The sequence below is a fragment of the Prionailurus viverrinus genome, chromosome C2, assembly GCF_022837055.1.
Source record: "Prionailurus viverrinus isolate Anna chromosome C2, UM_Priviv_1.0, whole genome shotgun sequence".
NCBI lineage: Eukaryota > Metazoa > Chordata > Mammalia > Carnivora > Felidae > Prionailurus > Prionailurus viverrinus.
Window position 1 is genome coordinate 124,837,946 of NC_062569.1, and position 17,419 is coordinate 124,855,364.

General features: G+C 35.3%; 1 pseudogene; it reads left to right on the forward strand.

Annotated features, from left to right (window-relative positions):
* Window positions 1-15,655: 15,655 nt before the first annotated feature.
* On the forward strand, window positions 15,656-16,995 carry LOC125175094 (tubulin beta-4B chain-like; annotated as a pseudogene).
* Window positions 16,996-17,419: the final 424 nt, after the last annotated feature.

Sequence of the window (17,419 nt, forward strand, 5' to 3'; positions counted from 1 at the left end):
TACAATGTACAGCATTACTACTATACCAGCCCTGCCACTACTACTGTTACTCTCACTGCTGCCACCATGAGAAGTCTATTAAACTCAATATTCCTGAAGGTCAACCAGTAACATCTTTTATTTAGCCCACTAACTGAAAAAAAAAATTAATAAAGTGCAAATATCAATAATTTCCTTTCTTTCATACCATTTCTAAATTAGATACCTAATCAATGCTTTTCAATCTATTCTCTTGCTATGGGATTGGTCATTTAGAGAGTAAAAAACTAAAAGGCAAATTATCTGCCATAGCAGTGGACGTGACCATTCATGCAATTGTGATTTTGAATTTTTCTTTTTTTCCTACTATTTGCGATTTTAAAAGTCTAGGTAAATAAATCTACCATGTTTTTTACATTGTTTTAATAGTTCACTTAAAGGTACAACTCTAAACTTGGGATCAATAATACTCAGCCTATAAGACTTTTGAGGTCAGTGGATTGGGGAAAGGGAAAGAAAATAGAGCATTCATGTCACAATACCCCTTCCTACAGTCCAGAATCCTCTTGTACATTATTAGGTCCACTGAAACATTTTATGTAATTCAAATGCAAATTTTACTATAAAAAATAAACATCAAAATTCTTATCTTGGCAATTCAAGCCCAACTTGCCTTTCCAGCCACATTTTTTTTTCCAGTTATTGTACTCTAGTTCCAAAACAGCTCTTGTGCTACTGTACTTACTAACTTCCATGTTTTCATTCCCATATTTTTCTCTGCACTTAAAATGTCCTCCTTTCCCTATCACTGCACAAATCCCATCCATTCTTTGAGGCTTAGGTCAAATGCATATGTCACACAATGTCTCCCTTGACCTATTCTTCCCCTTGCTACCACAGTGCAAAGTACTTCCCCTGACAACTGAGTTCCCATCTGCCAAGTTTCCAGTGGGTTTATTTTCCACCCTCAGGCATGCATGTGTCTTACCACATATTTTACTTACTTATTAGATCCTGTTCACCAAATCCAATAAATGTAGTATCACAAAAGTAGCATACCAGCACAATGTTGTTAAGAAATAATAGGATAAAGAAAATCTCTGCAAATAAGTTTGTGAAAGGAAACCTGGAAAGTTGACATAGTCCTGAAGTCAGAGTGTAGGGGTACTGATATCTCTTTCAGGTGAACGAAACCACTTAGAAAATCAAGCATTTGCAAAGTCCATAGTTGCATACCAATTACCAGATACTGTACTGATTTGCTCAAATAAAGAAAACTTATCTAGAATAGCTACTGAAATTAGAATTGTCAGTGGATATGCATATGATAATCCACTGTTATTCTACAAAACCCATTTGGCTTTGGTGCAAGCCAAACTGGCAAGTTAACAGGCATGCATCTTTCAAGTCTTTGATGGGAGCACAAATATATGCACTCTTACTTGGGATACAGTGTTTATTTTGTTTTCTGTTTTGGTAGCAAGAGGAAGTTCTAGGGTGTAGGGCATTTTTTTTCACTCATCCTACTATAATAGCCCTTATGTCATTTTACTAGGAATAAATGGAGTTATTTTTCCAGTACTTGGCAACTGACTGACGTTTAATATTAAGATTAGTCCTTTTTCACAGCCAGAACACAGAAGTAATATCAGGTGTGTTTTTCATTCACTCTTGTGTGTCTCACCCTGTGATTTACCTAAGTATTAATATACTAGACTATTCCCTTTTCCACATAACTTTCAAAACCCATCCCTTAAACACAACACAACATAACATGATTTCTCTTTCAATTAGATGTAGAGTTGTACAAATATATCAGTCCTTGCTAACCTTGTAGGTGTATTTATATACATACAGGGGTTCAGTTTGCTTTGGTTTTACTTTCCTCATAACATAGCATAGCAACTCAGCACATATCATAATGATAATGATAAACTAAAATTTTCAATTAGCTACTATGAAACATGCATTCTGCTAAGCACTTCATTTACATTATGATCTTATTCTTTAGTATACTACTACTACTACTATTAGCTGACACTCATATATCCTTTCTATGTTTTAGGCATAGTTACATATATTAACGTACTTAATTCTCACAAGAAGCCTTTGAAGTACATATATGCTTTATTATTATCACTAGTTGTATCACTATGAAGAAATAAAATGTAATAAACTCCTGATAGAAAGTTCTACTAACTTGCCCAAAGTCACTCAACTTTAAGCTGGTTGAATTGAGATTTAAACTAATGCAGTATAGGTTGAGAGGCAATATTCAAAATCTATACATTATACTGACTCTCTATCCTATATCCAGTATATTTTATGTATTGCTATTCCTCTATATGACCCTCAATTTATTTGCCATGAAATTTTTTATACAATAGTTGAACTGAAGATGTTCTCTATTCTAACTGATAATAAGCTCCTTGAGAATATGGCATGTGGTGTTTATTTTTGTATTCTCACAATTAACACAATGTCATCATATTTAAGGTACTCAATAATTAAGGTTTTTAAATAGATTAGACAAATGCTCTCACATTGGAACAATATTGCAAAGTAGGGGCTGATGTTGGGATGGATGCTTTCAATAGAAGATACAGGATTGTATCAATGGGGGTCAGCTTTGAAAGTCACTAAATGTTGTTGAAGACAGATCAATAAATCCCAACTTACCAACAGGAAATTCCCCAAATGTATCCCAAAACTTATGAGACAACATAATAGTGTCAATATCTGAACCAAAAAATGACTACCTCATTATTTTTGCCAAAATAACCAAATTATACTCCTTGGGGATCTAATTAAGTATTTGACTGTTAGTGATAATTTCTGAAGAGAGAAAATCTATCTTAAGTCTGCCTACCCCAAAGTGCCTACACAATAAAAAGGCAATAGTTGAATTAATTCAGATACGATAAAAGATTTGAGTAAAACACTCAAAAGGCAAAATTATAAAGTTATTTTGATATACACATTTCATAGCATGTTCAACAGAAACTTTCAAGTATGTATATCTTTTCCTATAATTTTAGAATTATAGTTGTTATTTCTAATTAGGTGCATTATTACTTAACCTTAGAATATATACACTTATTGCCAGAAATACTATCTATAAACACTTGATTGCAATCATCACCTACTCTAAAGGACTAAATTAAAGAATGACTATAGTACACCAAGTATCTTTTATATATATGGCCTCCCAAGATTAATATGAGGGTGAAAAACATAACTGCTTAAACGTGACATTACATTAACATAAATGAGGTCTTGTGTAATAATAATTTTTAACTTATAAACTGTACTGCTTTTAAAAGTTCCAACTAAATAACACATTCTTAGCATTGACATTAGCAATTTATAAGAGATCCAGAAGAACTAGACAGACTTCTATTTTAAGATAGATTTAAAAGTATGTTAGAAGTGTGTGCTGAATGAACCTCCTACATGCAGAATCTTTTTTTTTTTTGAATAACATCTCAAAACAGAAATGATGCTTTTTATACTTTGAAGCACAAAAATTTAACCACAGCTTCTCTAGACTCTAATAGGTTGGCATAGCCAATATGATCTTTTGATCAAAATGAAGGAAGGGCTATATTTTGGGCCCAGCCACTGGCTGCAGAATGAATTAGACAAAATTCGGGAGGTATATGAGCTTTCTTTTCTCTAACTGTAGATACAATTAGCAAGGCATGCTGAGTACCTTGGGTGAAAGGAAAAAATAGGTGTCATTATTCCTATTTCCTGTGTTAGTGCATTTACTAGTATAGTAAAATGGAAGGACATTGATTTGGGGATCAGTAAACCTGTGTCCTAGCTCTGGCTTTATATCTGAACTTGTCCAAACAATCTCTCTGAGCATTGGTTTCTTAATATATGAAATGAATTTATTACTCCCTGATCTATCTTATAATCATCATTTTTAGGATAAAATTTAGATTACATTTTGTTTAATTATGTAACTTTCTCCCTCATATATAATTTTGTATTATATACACACAGCATACAAATGCATATGTACATACATTATACATTTGTATGTAGGTAAGCATGTGGCTACACATACACACATGTATACATATATAATACATATGCATATACATATATATTTATGTGTTTTATGAAGAGATTTATTTCATTTACTCCATGAAAATTCATTGGATGCCTTATATAACTGATTCTATGTTAGAAATATGTTAGATTCTATGTTAGAAAATAAAAACTCTGGCTTTAGGAGGTACTATTCTAGTTAAGTTAGAACATTTAAACAAATAGTAAAAACCTAAATGTTTCAAGGTACATGACAGAATTATGTATATACTAAGGGAAGGCACAAGAATAAAAACTAAATTCATCATTTGATAGGTCATGCTGGATACCATCCAAGACCTTTGCAACCTGTGATTATGAAAAGGAGCTTATAACAAGATGGGAAACACACAAAATAGAGACTCCAGTTTACTATAACTCACACATAATGATTGTCCACTCTCCTCTCTTATTTCTTCACTGGATCTAGAAAGTACTTTCATCTTAATTACCTGTGGCATATATTTGTTTATATATTTATTTTTCCCAATTGACAAGACAGTTACTAGAACACAGAGACTTCCTTATTCATCCTCCGCACCTAGCAGAATATATAAGTGAATGAATAAATGAATAAATATTATTTATGACTATATAAATCCAAAGATGCAACAGGAACAATTAAGATAGGAATCCTCATTATGTAATTATTTATTTATTTATTTATTTATTTATTTATTTATTTATTTTAATTTTTTTTCATATTGTAATTTTTAACATAGTGTTGATCAACTAAGAGAAATGCCTTGTGCCTAAAACATTACCCAAACCTGTTAGAAAATTAAGCGTCTCTGTGTGTGCACATGTGTGTGTATGTGTATGTGTATGTGTATGTATGTGTACATGTATATACATGCATAAATGACCAGATTAATTTTAACATGGTAAACCAGAAAGAATATGGGCTTTGAAGTCAAATAGAATGAGGCTGGAGTTCAAGTGATATAATACCTTGAGTGAGAGCTCTCAGAACTTGTTTCCTGTTGGGATTTAATGAAACCAAAATTGGAAATCAGAGGCTTTTGTTGTCTCACTTTCAAGGCCTAGCCATGATAGTGCAAGACTGTTAAAATATTGCCCATTGCCATTGAAATAATTTACCATTCCTTAATTTTTATAAATTGTGGACTTTACCACTATTTTTGTCCAATTGCTGGCCTTTGGACTTTTCCACTGCCAAAGAAAATGTAGCAGTAAATTTGATTGCAATACTCATATGTCCTGAATTTGATTTTTTTGTAAACATAAAACTTCACATTACAAAGTATGCATGACTTCTCATTAGAACGTATGGCCATACAATGGAAAAAAAAAGGGGTGAGGCTAATTCCCAAAATGGTATTAGTGATACGTTCACATATATATTTGCCAAGAGAAGTCCTACCTCAGAGAATTAAATAAGTTCAAATGTTAAAATTGAATGGAATATTATTTAATTCCACCCAGATACCTAAAAATTTCTCTGATAACACTATATAGATTGGTCACATCTTTTTTTTGGAATTCTTCCAACTTTTAAGGTCTATATTCTTTTATAAATTAGCCTTGAAAACATATAATCAATGCCTCACAATCCCAGTGCAGATCTTCCTGCCCATGGGACCTGTCCCTGTGCTTTAATAAAAACATAACGAATGAGCCTTGGGTATGCAGCTTGTGTCTATGAACAGATTGTAAATTCTTTGAGGGAAAGTGCTACAAAATATACCCATATATAGGATAGTTCTTGCACCCAAACTTTTGTTGATAATGATGTTGAGTCACTTTGAAAAAAAAAATCTCCTCTCAAAATCAGTTTCCTCTCAAAATTTTCCTCTCAAAATTAGTTTCCTTTAAACTAAATTTGCCTTAGTATCCCCAAAGCACTGTGCTATATATTTGGAATACAAAGAGATAGAATGCATATTCCTTTCTCAAGTGAAACCAATATTTAGTTAGGGAGATGGAGAACTTCATTAAAAAGTAGGCTCAAAGTAGCGTATAATTGTGAAATGTGGGCTTAGAAAGAAAATTGAAACTAAAAAAGAAAATATATACTAGACAGATGTGTGTGAAATTTAACAATGTGAACTTTTTTTTTTATAACTTAAAAATTTGCACACAGAATATTGACACAGTAGTATCACTGAATCCTTAGCTAAGGAAAGTGTTTTTTTGATAGCAAAATGGAAAATTTCACTCAGTTTAGAACACAACATTAAAAGATAAATGATCTTAAAGACAGCAATTCACCAACTATCATATCTGATAAGTTACTCTACCTACAGATAAAATAATTAATCTTATTTTTGTAAATATCCTAGGTATAGAATTATTAACATTTGTTAAAAATATATAAGATATTCAAATGTAGTATTAATAACTGAAATCCAGTTATTTGTGACTTTCTACCATTGTAAAGATTAACATAATGCTAGTAAAAAATGTACATGACTATGAAATTCAAATTATGAAGTTCTAATCTCCTGAATTACTAAGAAGTTTAACAACTATGTCCTAGATCTATATATTAAATTCTATTATTTTATCAGAATTATAAACTGAATGGCTGTCAATAATATAACAATGCCTAGTTAAGAGATTCCTGAAAATGTATGAGAAGATTCATGGATAGGACTAACCTTAGATAAACTAAATTCTAAAAAGTCTGTTGTTCTCTAGCCTCTCCTATTCTTATATGTTCCCTCCTCCCAGAAAATTCTCCCCTCCAGTGTAATTTGCATTATTTTCCTGTCAGAGGCAGCTAGGACTGAGGAAGGAGCTGAAAATGGATACCATATTGAGTAGTTTGGACTTATCCTATAGTCCAATGGATTTTTGAACTTAAGTATACTGATATTCTATTATATCAGTAATTTGTTAATATCAATAGATTGAACTCAGAAATTATTCCTTTTAATAAAAAAAAGCTTATACTTCTACTTTCCCTTTTGGTCCCTTAAATTTCAATGTGCTTTGTTGAGTGGGTAGGAAGGAAAAAAAGCTGAGCAAATAGCTAATGAGACTGAAGCTAACTGTTCCCAACCTAGTTTGTCCTATGTATGAATATGTATGTTAAGACATTTTCTTTTAATGCTGAGAAACACTCCTTTAGGAAATGGGAGACCAACAATTTATTTTGAACAAAAAAGAATTGTCAACGGATTTTCATTAAAAAAATGATCTGTCTCCGGATGCCTGGGTGGCTCAGTCAGTTAAGCATCAGACTTCAGCTCAGGTCATGATCTCACAGTCTGTGAGTTGGAGCCCCATATCGGGCTCTGTGCTGACAGCTCAGAGCCTGGAGATTGCTTCGGATTCTGTGTGTCCCTCTCCCTCTTTCTCTGCCCCTTCCTCCCTCTCTCTCTTTCTCTTTTTCTCTCTCTCTCTCTCTCTCAAAAATAAATAAACATTAAAAAAATAATATTTTGTCTATGCTGTGGAGGGTCCATGAGGGGAGAGCAACATCAAAGTCAGGGAAGTGAATAAAGGGAAAAGAAGATATTGTCAAAATTCAGTTGAAAGATGAAGGTCTGTCTGATCTAGACAGTGTGAATAGAAACTGACAGATTCAAAACTGATTCATTTGTCAGTCATTTTTCTAAGCTTTAGATAAGTCTGGAAAAAAATTTCAAAAAGAAGAAAATAATACAAGTTTCATAAGTAACTATTTGCACAGATGTTATTTACTAACTAAAGACTGCACAGAACCAGTGTTTTGAAAACTATTCTTTGCATCTCAAGCCTTATCAGTCCTTTACTACTATTGCAATAACATCCCCTTTTGTCCTAGGCTTTGACTCTAAAGCCAAAAATTGAAACTCATTTTTCTAGAAAGTTAATTAATAGAACCAAAGTGCTATTGCCCAAACTGATTCCAATAAAAGAAATCCATTCAAGTCACAAAAAAGGTTAATGTTTGACAGATCATGGCAGAGAAATTTCAGTTGACTTAAGAGTTCGCAACCAAAACATTATGGAAGAATTAGTAAATATTTAGGTTTCCATTAATAGACATTTCCTTATTAATGTCTGCATTAAATATTCAGACAAATACAAACCCTGAAAGACTTTTTCAAGTGGGCCATCTAGTCAACCTTCCACAAAATTGTTGCATATCTTCTACTTGGATAATGGCTGCCAGGTCTCCATTCTATTGAAAAACTTATATTTGTCTAACATATAATTCTGTTTTCAAAAATTAAGCAAACTTTAAAATAGTTACTATGTATGTGCTATGACTGGTCTTTTAATTATTGGTGTGTCATTAAATAATTGCTTGGCTTTCTAGATATAATTATAAACAGGTGAACTTTTTGTTTACAATATTTTAAGATAAAGCTGAAGGCTTTGATGAAGTTTTTATTCAACTTCTCTCTCTGAGTTTTAAAATCATATTTTAATTGACACTATCCATCTGGATTTAGTGTCAGATCTCACAGGTAAAGGGCTGAATCCTACAAGACTGCGTTCTACCACCTCGGATACCAATTACAATCACTGTGTTCTCATGGCCCCTTCCTCTGTTTGATAATTTGCTCAAGCAGTTCACAGAACTCAGGAAAACAGTTTACAGTTGACCCTTGGACAACATGGGTTTGAAATGCATGGATTCACTTATATGTAGATTTTTTTCAATACAGTATGTGGAGTTTTTTCAATACTGTACAGTACAAAAAATTCATATTTTAACTTTAAAGAATAATAAGTTTGTGTCCTATGGTGACTAATTTGATTACATAGCAAAATAGAAGATATGCCCCATTTTTAATCAGTTACTTCTTAGCTATAGATTTTTTGGGAAAAAAAAAGATTTTAAGCTTGGTTGCTATTTAGTAGGCATGACTCATGGGGCAAACTGAAACCAAAACTATCCTTTCATCCCATTTCTTTTTTTCTTTACCATTAGGAATAGTTTTCACTTGATACTAGATGAAACATTTAAGTTCTCATGATCCCTTTGTTAGTTTTTGATAGTTATATGTTGGTTGTACAGTCAGTTTATATCAAAAACAAAGCCTTGTGTCAGAAATCGCACTGTTCAGTCCCCAATAATCAAAACTCTGACCTTGATTTATCCTATCTTCTCTCTTCACCCAGGACTGGTTAATGACTGGCCATTTGGGGGGTAGAGGGTACAGGAAAGCAGTCTTTCTATCTCACTCATCCCATCCTGTACTCACCTGTTCCTGTAAATACCACTCTTAAATTCATAAGAGTGGAAGCCAAATGGGGAAAGGGAAGTTCTTACTTGGTCAGCTACTTTCACAAGATGACATTGCAGGAACTTGGCCTGGCAGGTGTTTAAAGGTTTTGTGGACTTTTTGGAGGCTAGCCTCCTCTGGCTACAATACCTGTGACTACTTATGCAATAACATTTCTTCAGATGCCTGCATCTCTCTCATCTCTACTTTAGACAGAGACTAGCAGTTAGAGTCCTGTTGTCCATCCTGGAAGTCCAGCTGAATAGAATTCAAAACAGCTCCAGGATGGCTCCACTCTTGTCATCTACATCTAATCCACAGGAAAAATTCATGAATTTTTTGCCCTACCGCTAGTGAAAATGCACGTATCTCACAAATGAACCCTCTTCTTTCTCTCAGCCCCGCCACCTCAGAAAGCCATGACTTTGCACTAAAGAATGTCAAGGCATTTGTCAGCTGGCAGATCAAAGGATCCCCCCAACTGTGAGGGCATATCCATGCTCCAATAAGCACTTTAATAAAGCTCCTCTTTCTATGTTTCAGGTAGAGAAAGGAGGACTCCCACTCCTCATCCTTGGATGAGTCCTGTTAGTGGGACTAAGAATCCAGAACCAGGTCTTGAAGGAAATCTCTGCACAAATACGCTCTTCTTACTTCACTTTCTTTTTCAATCCTTTCATTATGGGGGTTCTAGAGACTTCTAGCCAGTTATTTACTTATTTTTGGATGATTTGCATTTTGATTTCACATCTCACTTTAGAATTTTATATCTGTAGAATACAGTGTTTCCAATTTTCATGTGCTGTTATGTTAATATTGGTCATTTTGATAATAACACACCAGTTAAATTTCTATTAAGTAACAAATGATAATAAAGATTCTCATTTATTATACAAATTATTCTACTCCAAATTTTACATATATTATAAGTCCTTTTGTAAAAAAAAAAGAGTATACATTTGAAGCATGCATTATGTAGTTTTATTCAGATTTAAGAAAGGCATATCTTTTACTCTCTGCTTCCTCTTCCTCCATGCAAACCAAAAATCAATATGCAGATGCTAGATTTACAGACTCCCTTAGGATGACAGATCAATAAAGAACCCCATCGAAAAATACTTGCCTGGAGGAGGAAAATATAAACTTTTTCTTAATCTCTATAAGGCTTTGCTCCCAGGACCAAGCACTTCTCATTTGGTGTTAATAGTACTGAATTTTCTTACTGCTTTTTCATGTCAAAGGCACTCTTCAAATATGTACTTAATTAAGCCTCTCTCTTAACAGAGGTGGCCCTGTTCTCATCCTCTAGCCTCCCTTTTCTATCTCCTGTGTGGAAAGTTCTCTTTGAAGTCATGCAGGAGAGATGTGCAAGGATGAAGGGATGAGAACAGAGCCAAGGGCACTTGTAATGAACTTTTGATGGAAAAGAAGTTTAGATTAATGCAGCTATTCTAGCTACCCTCTATTTAGAATTCTTATAAGTGGAAATATTAAATTACAGAAAGATAATGAGTCAGATTTTATATTAGCTCTGAAAGTCTTGCCCTCTAAAAGCATTTGTGGACATCCTATGGATTCCTGAGGATTTAGAACTCTGCAGATTTCCAGTTTTATAGGACTTACTTATTTTGTATTATGCCTGGATTCTTTATGTTTATCTCTTATGATTGTCTTGAAGTTCACAGCTGGAACTTATTAAAAGGTATCTGTTTGTCTGAATACTTCTCCTTGGATTAAATTTTGAAGGAAGTTCATGATGATTTGTAACTATGCATATTATCCATAACTACACTTTTGGAAATAGATGTTGATCATTTGAGAAAGTGTTTTCTAACTGTTTATAATACAGAGGCAATTTCAACAGTAGAATTATACCTAATGTTACTATACAGTAGTTGCCAAATAATTCATTTTAATTTTTTATCTGTGGTTATCTCAGTCATTTCCCAGAAAATTATTTTCTTACATTGCTCATTTAAAGGTTTCCAAAAAGATGCAGCAAATATATACAATATAAATAACTTAATGGTCATAAGTTTCATAATTATAGGAACTTTTTCTTCATTGTACTCTTGTTCAGGCATGCTGAATCTTCTTTGGGACATTAAATTCCATAGATTGTTTCCTGTCGCATTATGGCAAATATTATTTTGATTTTTTCATGCATTGCAGACAGGATATAGAGGTAGAGTAAGAGCCATCTTGCATACTTGATTTCCAATTGACCTGAACTTATTAAAAGAACTGTTGGGAGTCATTTTTTTTTTAAATCCTTAAATTGTTTTCCAGGTTACAGATATTCTACTCAGCAGTGAAATTGTCCTTACTGGTTTCTGCAAGATATTGATTGCATTTCTCATATTTTAATAGGCTTATGCTTAGAAATGTTAAAGTGAAGATTTTTGGAGATTTTTACAGAAAAATTGTTTTTATATTTCCAGTATTTTTTTCAACAATTTCTAATATGCATTAATCAAGGAAGTCCTCGCATTTTCTTCCTTTTGCTAAGTTACTTTCTGTTATTTAATTATTTTTTTAATGTTTACGTATTTATTTTGAGAGAGGGAGTGCATGTGCTAGCAGCAGAGAGGCAGACAGAGAGGGAGGGAGAGAAGTAGAGAGAGAATCCAAACTGTCAGTGCAGACCCAACTCGGGGCTCCATCTCATGAGCCGCGATATCATGACCTGAGCTAAAATTAAGAGTTGAATGTTCAACCAAATGAGCCACCCAGGCGCCCCTGTTATTTAACTACACCTGTGCCTATTCGATTTTTCATCTACATTCAGACGACTTCAATTTTATTATGCAATCATTCCTGCCATACAATTGAAAATAAAGTTATATCAATTAATGATATTTTATTTATTTGTATTTATTTTTATTTTACTTATTTAGTTAAAGGCAATTACATCCTAATTATACCTGTCAAACCTTACAAAATAATACTTACTGAAAACTAAATTTTGCATTAAAATAATATAAGTAAAATAAATTATTATGCTGAACAAGACCCCTTGTTTAAATATATTTATTTATTTATTTATTTAATGTTTATTTTTGAGAGAGAGAGAGAGAGAAACAGAGTGTGAGTGGGGAGGGGCAGAGAGAGAGAGAGGGAGACACAGAATCTGAAGCAGTCTCCAAGCTCTAATCTGTCAGTACAGAGACTGATGCAGGGCTGGAACGCCTGAACTGCGAGATCATGACCTGAGCCGAAGTTGGATGCTTAACCAACTGAGCCACCCAGGCACCCCTAAATCTATTTTAGATGATAATCTTTTGTCAGCAGTTATAAAGCCTGCATACCTGATTCACACAACTTCCAATACTAAATAAGGTGAAGATAAACTCTGAATATTTTAGTTTAAGCTCTCTGTAGAACTATTGATTCTTTTGATGTATACTTTTCTATCACGCATATGCTATTATTATATAATAATTAGATAAGTACCATATACATGGCATCAAAACTGAATGTAAATCCCCCAAGTACTTAGCACCTATTTTTCTCTCTGCCTACACTCTTAACCCTGTCTGCCTTCTCTTTATCAACTATATCTCAGTTTCATACGACCTATTCAGAGAGGAATTTGGGGGCACCCTATCTAAAGAACACTTCTCCTGAGTCACACCCTATTTAGCACCCTGCTTTTATTTCCTCCATTCTATTTATCAATATCTGAATATTTTTATTTATTCACTTACTTATATATTTTCTATCTCTGCCAATTGAAATATAAGCTCCATGAGGCCAGCAACTTTGTCTCTTTCATTCATTATTGAATCTCTGGGTAATAGAATAGTTCCTGACCCTTGGTAAACTCTCAATAAATATCTGTTCATTCACTTAACACACATCTGTTGAATAAATGCATACATCATTAAATGAACTTCATAGCAGTGCATTTAAAGTCAGGGAAGAGATAATCCATACAAAGCAAGGTAGAATTGATAGGTAACATCAAGATTTAGAAGCCTAATGGTCATTTAGAGTCCTTAGGGTAAATGCAGCAAAGATCATGAAAAGTGCAAGGTCTCCTTTTGGCTTTTACTTTTTAGTATCACTGTTAGAGAGCAGCACCGCGTAAAGCTGGAATTCCCAGTATCCTATAAAATGGAATTTACTTGTACACAGCACCTGATGATTGTTAAATATCCTAAATATTTTCACTCCAACTTGGCCTGAAATTCTATCCAACAGTCACTACAAACTGGGTTTTTATATGACTACCACTTAAATGAATATATTACCTCTCATATGATTCACCTTTCAGTACACAAAATTAAATGTTCTGAGGTTCATTTTCAAAGGAAAGTGCCAGCATCTAATATAATGAGTTTGGTTTCATTGGGGACTAAAGTGAGTTAAAACTGTTGCTGGGCCTAACTGTATTAGTTAGGGAGAAGGCTAAGCTGCTCTAATAAGATACTCCAAAATAGAGAAGCTTAAAAATACAAATGGAATTTTCTCTGATTAGAATCCCAAAAGTGACCATACTGCAGCTCATGGGAAGGGGAAAGTATAAAGAATTCACATACCCAATATTTTAAGACCCATAACTAAAGGACCACATCTAGCTGTAAGAGAGTCCAAGAAATATGGTCTCTAGCTGAGCAACCATATTCCCAGCAACAAATCATCCATGGAAGAATGCAAAAAAAAATTTATTTTTGACACCTAGCTATTTCCACCATCAGCCAAAGAGAGCATGAGGATGGTGGTCCATGAGGAAAGCACTGGATGGTTACGAGGGGTATGTTCAAATAAGAAACAAACACAAAAACAAAAAAACAAAAATAGATTTCAGTAACATGATGCAGTATTGATGCCAAGTTTATATTAGCTTATATCAATTTTGAAATGGCAACTTATGCAGTGGATAACTACTTAAAGCCTTTTTATAACTACATCAGAGAACCGAATTGAGAAACCCTGTCATTCTGTCCTGTACAAAAGCATTTTTGTTTGTTCTATATAAAGGAGGTGTAAGGCAAGGCATCCTAAAGCAAAAAGTCAACTCCCATATGTGAAGTGTGTTCCTTAATAAATACCATGTCATGAACTGTCATATTTTAAGTCTACTTCTAAATATAACTTTCTGTTACTCTGCAAATTCAATGGCACTTGATCTTTTCAAAAATGTAGCTGCCTAGCATCTTCTGATTTTTCTGTGACCCTCTCTTTGCTCTCACAAAAGTGGAATATACATATACCATTAAGTGAATTAAAATATTTAGTCATTTCCAGTTTTATTCAATTATTTTTGCCTTTGTAACATTATTTAAAACCATAGAAAAGTACTAAACTACAGTTTATGCCTTTTTTCTACAAATATTTGCTAGCCCACCATCTAGCACTGTTTTGGGCACAGAAGATTAAAAAAACAAAAAACAAAAAACAAAAAACAAACAAAAAACAAAAAAACAAGAATGATAGGAAAGTTGCCTTTAGTGAAATCATGGCCACAGTCTTTTTAGTGGGGAAAGCAAGGAGGGTTTACTTGTGCCAACATGCCAACTGACAGAGAGAGAATTTCACCAAAAAATGTTTAATCTAACTTAATTTTTTAATTAAGAAAGCAATCTCATGGGGTGCCTGGGTGGCTCCGTCGAGTAAGCATCCAGCTCTTGGTCTTAGCTCAGGTCATGGTCTCATGGTTGGTGGGTTCCAGCCATGCCTCAGGCTCTATGCTGACAGAGAGCTTGCTTGGGATTCTCTCTCTCTCCCTCTCTCTCTGCCTCTCTCCTTCTCTCTCTAAAAATAAATAAATAAACTTAAAAAAAAAAAGAAAAGCAATCTCAGTCCCTTAAGCATCTAGTTCTTGGGTTCGGCTCAGGTCATGATCTCACAGTTGTGGGCTCCAGACCCGCTTTGGGCTCTGCCCTGACTGACAATGTGCAACCTGCTGGGGATTCTCTCTCCCTCTCTTTCTGCCCCTCTCCCGCTGACTTTCTCTGTCTCTCTCTCTCTCTAAGTAAATTTTTTTAAAGTTTAAAAAAGAAAGCAATCTCCAGTAATTCCAAATATATTTTAAATTTCTTAAAATTAGATTTCTTTCTATTGACCATTTCTATTTTTTATTAGATAAGACTAAATTTTAAAACACATTTATATTGGGTCAGCTTCCTTATGATAAGTAATAAGTTTTAAACTGTAGATTGTATGCATGCTAGCAATTATCAGGATGTCAACTGGAATAGGCCTATGTGGCAGATGGATGAGGCATAACGCCCAGAATCAAAGTATCCTAAAAGCTTATGCTTTAATTGTGAAAACTTATAATTCTTCATATTAGGAAATACAGTCAGTCATAGCAGGGAAGTTCATTTTGAAGTTTAAAAAGTCAATCTTCTTAGCACTCTGCCGCCCAATGTTTGGCTCTTGCTGCCGCAATGAGGGAGATAGTGCACTGCAGGCCAGACAATGCAGCAACCAGATCCGCGCCAAGTTCGGTGTGGGGGACGGGATGGTGGTGGAGTAATGATCAGTGACAAGCCTGGCATCGACCACAGACATTTACCACAGAGACAGCGACCTGAAGTTGAAGCAGATCAATGTGTACTACAATAAGGCCACCAGTGGCAAGTACGTGTCTTGCGCTGTACTCCTGGACCGGGAGCTAGGCACCATGGAGTCCAAGCGCTAAGGACCCTTCAGACAAATCTTCAGGAAAGAAAACTTTGTTTTGGGTCAGAGTGGTATTGGGAACAACTGGGCCAAGAGTCAATACACAGAACGTGCAGAGCTGGTCGGCCTGGTGCTGGATGTTCTGAGGAAGGAAGCTGAAAACGATGACTGCCTGCAGGGCTTCTAGCTGACCCACTCCCTGGGTAGGGGGACTGAGTCTGCGATGGGTACCCCCCTCATCAGCAAGATACAAGAGAAGTACCCAGACAGTATCATGAGCACATTCGGTATGGTGCCCTCCACCGAGGTGTCAGACATGGTGGTGGAGCCCTATGATGCTACCCTCTCAGTCCACCAGCTTGTAGAAAACACAGTCAAAACCTTCTGCATTGATAACAAGACACTCTATGATATCTACTTCAGAACGCTAAAACTGACCACACCCACCTATTGGGAGGTCACCCACCTGGTGTCAGCCACCATGAGTGGGGTCACCACCTGCCTGCATTTTCCTGGCCAGCTCAATGCCGACCTGTGCAAGCTGGCTGTCAATAAGGCCCTCTTCCCCTGCCTGAACTTCTTCATGTCCAGCCTCGCCCCATTGATCAGCAGAGGCAGCCAACGGTACTGGGCCCTGAGGTTGCTTAAGTTTACCCAGAAGATGTTCAATGCCAAGAACGTGATGGCTGTCTGTGACCTCTGCCACCACCTCTATCCGACCATGGTTACAGTGTTCAGGGGCCACATGTCCATGAAGAGGGTGGACAAGCAGATGCTAAATGTTAGTGGAATATATCCCCAACATGAAGATATCTGTGATATCCTACCCTGAGGGCTAGAAATGTCTGCCACCTTCATCGGCAATAGCACACTGTTGAAGTGTATCTCAGAGGAGTTCACAGCCATGTTCAGGTGCAAGGGCTTCTGCGCTGGTACACAGGTGAAGGCACCTGCATTGTACACAGGTGAGGGCATGGAGGAGATGGAGATCACCGAGGCTGAGAGCAACTTGAATGACCTGGTGTCTGAATACCAGCAGTACCAGGATTCCAGGGCTGAGAAGGAAGGTGAGTTTGAGGAGGAGGCAGAGGAAGAGGTGGCCTAGAGCTGATAGCTAGTAAAGCATGTGGAAGCCATGTGAACTCAGAATTCACTCACAACCTGTTATCTGATAACCATGTCTCTGTGTGCACTTGCTCTTTTTCCTGTCTTGACACCACATGCTGTATGGACGCCACCATTAAAGCATTTGAATAGTTAAAAAAAATACCCTTATCTTCTTAACTTGAAAATAATTCTAGTGGCAATTAAACTCTTATCAAAAGAAATAAAAAATAAAGAAGAATCAGTTTAGAGGAGATCTTTATTTACTTTTAAAATTTATTTTAGCAAGAGAGAGAGCACGTACAAGTAGGAGAGAAGGTCACAGTGGGAGGGAGGGATGAAGGGAGGGAGGGAGGGAGGGAGACAGAGAGAGAGAGAGAGAGAGAAAGAGAAAGAGAGAATCTCAAGCAAGCTCCATGCTCAGC